General features: G+C 40.5%; 1 protein-coding gene across 1 annotated transcript in view; it reads right to left on the bottom strand.

The window, feature by feature from the left end:
* LOC109971067 (uncharacterized) overlaps positions 1 to 4,615 on the bottom strand; it is a 23,434-nt gene that overhangs the window by 9,077 nt on the left and 9,742 nt on the right. The window lies entirely within an intron of this gene.

The raw sequence follows: 4,615 nt of genomic DNA, 5'->3' as shown, positions 1-4,615 counted from the left end.
AACTGGTAAGTCGAAATTTTGACTTTTTATCTCATAATTTTGACTTACTAAGTTGAAATTTTGACTTTTTATCTCATAATTATGACTTAGGTAAGTCAAAATTTTGACTTTTTATCTCATAATTATGACTTTGTAGATCAAAAAAATTTTTTCCTACTGGCGGAAACGGGCTTCCATACCTTACTATGTAAAGTGCCCTGAGATGATTTTTGTTGTGATCTGGTGTTATACAAATAAAACTGAATTGGAACTGAATCTGTTCAAGGAAGGTGTACTACTGCTGATAGCAAAGGCTTCTTTTAATAGTACTGTCCTAGGTCATATTTTGTTCACTGTTTCAGTATATTGTTCATAGGTGAAATTTTACAATGTCCATTAGATATCTACATTCCTTGCATATCATTTGTTCATATATGGCGCTACTAGGTCTTTCTGAGTGTTCACTTGCTCTGGAAATCAGAGCCTACATGCTCACTGTTTACAACCAGGACACTTCAAGTGATATACAACTGAATGTAAACTATTAAACTATATACAGTATAACTATCTAAACTATTTAGGGGTAGGATCCTTGGTAGATATAAAATAACAAATCTTCTTGGAGCCCAATGTTATAAACTCACTGGATAAAATTTCAGGCCTGCGGGAAAATAAAGTAACAGTGCAGCATGTTCATAGAGAAGATGCATGCTAAGGCACATGAAGCATGTTGGGTTGATGCTTGCTTATGATGGGAATGGAAGCTATCACTCTCTGATAATATACAGAATGATCTCTGACCATCAGTAAACTGTGGTGATATCAATACTTGTGGGATGACAGCACATCCTTTTTTCTACCCAGCCTGAGAGGTCAGAGGTTAGCCGCATGATTATTTTAAATTACAGGGCAAAAGTGGAGACCTGGTGCCCCATGGGAGCAAGAAGCAAACAAACAAGTCTGAATTCTTATAAAGCTGAGAGAAGGGTGAAATGGCTGGCATTCAGATGTGTTTGCTGGCACTGTGAGGCTACCACACCACCCTCACACAAGCCCCAGGTTTAAAAAAGCAGCAGACCTTGTTGTGAGGATGATGACGGTCTGAACTGCATTGTATTGCAGCTTTATTCAGTACCTCTCTCCTTGTTTTGTCGTTTTTATATATTTGGACTCCCTGCTGCCGCTCTCCTCCCATGGTGTATTCTTCCTCCACGGACTACTACCTCTGGACCTTGGCTCCACGCAACCCTTCCAGTCTACCCCAGTCAGGTCGATGCACAGTCACCAGTTACCATCTGTACAAACTCCTGCTTTCTATCCCCTTAGTAACCTCCGCTTCACACCGACCAGCTCAGGAGTGACCCCAGCGACGCAGCTCGGCCTACCTCATTACCTCATCACTGATCTGTTATTCTGCTGCTGATCAACACCCGGATTATTCAGTTCATCTACACCTGTCTGTTTTTGCCATTCACCGCACTGTACAGAATAAATCACTGCTTGCACTGAAGTCAGCCATCTGGGTCCGCCTTTCTTTTGCTCACTCACTTTCCCGTGTATGAGCAATCATAACAATGACATGCTTTTCCTTGTTTTTTGACTTATCTACAATGTTATAACAGTGAATTATCATCTTAGACATGACCTAAAGCTCAAAAAATGAGGTGAACATATGTTCTAGTATTTGCAGAAGCAACCTGGTTTATACCAGTCTCGAAAACTATCACTTGCAAGACTTTTTTTCTAACAAAGGATTTCTTTGAATGGTCATGATCTCCAGACAGTTGTGTGTTCATGTGCAAAAAGTTATATTGCCTTGTTTATTATGTATATTTTCAAGAAAGAAAGTCACTCTGCTTTTCTCGTGTCGGGGTCGCCACAGCAAACTGACAGCTTGCATGTTGACATTTGGCACATGTTTTATGCCGGATGTCCTTCCTGACACAACCCTGACTCGAACCTGGGCCGCAGCGGCGAGAGCACTGCGCCTTAACCACTAGCCTACCAGGGACAGCTTTTATGTATATTTTCAAGCTCATTTAAAAAAAAAAACAAAAGACATCCATGGTGTCATAAAAGCATAATCTTTTGACTGCAGCTGATTTTGTGAATATACTTTACTTGCTGCTTGTAGTGGGAATTTTATGGTAGCACCCTTTGAAGTTTATTAGCTGTTGGCTTTGTAGTCATGGTATGCAGGCATTTGTGTGATTGTGACACCACACCATTTATTGTGTCAGCATGTTCGTAAAGATTTTCATGCCTTTGTGTGACTGTTGAACCAGATGGCTAGTATCCTGTATTAACTGGTATCCTGTTGCCCATCTGTATGAGCATTTGTTCCTGCAATTGTGTGTGTGTGGATAAGAAAAGAGGTAGCATTCTGTTCTGGGAACTTTTCGCCATCAGACTGTGTTAGACACTGTTTAGAGATAGCTCCTTTCTGCAGAAATACATTTGTAATAACTTTCAGAGTTGTTAAGTTTTTATTTTACACTCACTGAGCTTTAATAGATAATTTTGTCACAACATGCTGCACTGTAATCAGAGGATGTGGAGAAACATACAGGGCCTGAGGTTACTGCATGTCCAGGAATGTTCCTGTACAGTGTTAGAAATGAACTCAATTCTTTTATCGGAAGCACGAGAAGTGAAGACAGGAGAGGACTGTTTAAAATCAACAGAAAGTTTACTGAAAGTCTGAGCACAGGTAGGTCTTACAGCGCTGGGATCAGAGAGACAGAGCTCCCGGAGGAATTCTACTGTATTCTCTGAACCCTGTGTTAGGTTTTTACAATGGATTTATCTGGCTGGGCCAGGCCCACTCTAAACAAAGGTACAACAATTCCCACTTTGTAATCCTATTGGCCATTTGCTGTAAGTAGGTCAACCCCTGCCTGCGCTTGCTTGCTGATATGTGATCTAGGCCAGGTGTGTGTGTGTGTGTGTGTGTGTGTGTGTGTGTGTGTGTGTGTGCCTGCGTGCATGCGTGTTTCTCTGGCACCCTGATCTTGATATCAAGGTGCACTGATCAATAGGTGGCCTGAGTTGCAGGCCCCCTGTGTGTGTGATGCTAATAAGTATGTTAAACTGGCCGGGTGGTCATCTCAGGTTGTAGCCCCTGGCCTCTGCAGGACATCCCAAGACAAAGCAGAATCTTGGAATATGCTAAGTGGGTCTACTGTGGGTGTAAAACAGGCCAACAGGCCTTTGCTAAAATGTAAATAGGCTGTCTCGTCACAAGGAGATGCAGACAGCCTGTCTCTACACAGAAGTTACAGCATTCAAAGTAAGCAGATTCTACTTCATTACAGTTGTAAGATATATAAGCAAGGAAAATAAATGTATTAAAAATAACCAAAGCTCAGTAGTTCTGGACAATCATCAATACAGCTGTAATATGTATAAACAAGGAAAATAAAGTTATGTAAATTAACTAAAGGGAACTAAAGGCATGAGAAGTAACTAAAGCTTATAAAGTAACTAGAGTCTATAAGACTCAAATTTTACAACAGGGATTTGCTGTTTTACCTGACCGAGTCTAACCTACAAGCAGCCGGCTAGTAAAGCACCCCGTGGTGGTGAATGATCAGCTCATCAACACTGGATTCCCCCGGACCACAGTACCTGTTTGTTTTGACTGCTTGAGGCAGTGTGTCCGCTGCATGTGATGTGTTGCTGGTTAACGATCTATGATGTTATTGTTTGTGCTACCACTACCTGTTGGAATTAATTTCACTACTTTGGGACTTTATGTGGTCGGTTATAATTATTGATGTATTATTGTGTACATCACATTTACTATTGCAGCTGGTAAAGGTAGAGCTAATTTGAAGTAGCTTATATGCTTATAGTTTGAATTACCGCTGGGTAGTTTGTGAATTTTACACCCAGAATTAACTAATCTTGTAATTATACTGTATTTGGTTTATTAACCTCTTTCTGAAAAGTAACTATTAAGTTAGCAAACAAATGTAGTGAGTACAAAGTATAATATTTTTCTCTGAAGTGTAGTGAAGTCAAAGTATGAAGTAGAAGAAAATGAAAATATTCAAAGTACAGATATAAAGGCTTTATTCTATTATAAAGCCACATCCGGTTCTTTCAAACCAGGAACTCAGAGGGACGACTCAGACCACTTGGATATATAAAAAATATAACCATGCTGGTTTATTCAAAGGGTCACAGGCAAGAATTAACATTACACGTCCAGGCATCTTCCACCCCCAAAGCTGCTCACAGGCAGCCCGGAAGAAGAAGCCCCGAACCTAATAGCCTATACAATTTAATCACTTCGTTGGGCTAGCCCCCTCCTACACAGAAACGTCAACCGAGACGTCTCTCTCTCACCAGCCTTGCAGCTGGCTCTGGCAGTAGTCACAACATGAAGCAAATCAACGTGTGAATGTGTATGTCTGTTGGTTAAGTGGTGTGTAGCTAAAAACACTGTAACACAACAATTCACATTAAGAAAAATATTATGGTTACTTTTACCGTCATAATAACATTTATCCCTGACTGCAGCCTTTCTCTGCTTTAACTGACCTTGCATTTAACAGCCTGAGGAAGACATCCTGGCTACACTAACATCTTCTAATACAACAGATCTCTAATCAATATCTATCTAACTAAGAAA

This window comes from Monopterus albus, unplaced genomic scaffold, assembly GCF_001952655.1.
Source record: "Monopterus albus unplaced genomic scaffold, M_albus_1.0 scaffold214.1, whole genome shotgun sequence".
Lineage (NCBI taxonomy): Eukaryota > Metazoa > Chordata > Actinopteri > Synbranchiformes > Synbranchidae > Monopterus > Monopterus albus.
Note: the sequence above shows the minus strand (reverse complement) of the source record. Positions and strands in the feature narration are given on the sequence as shown.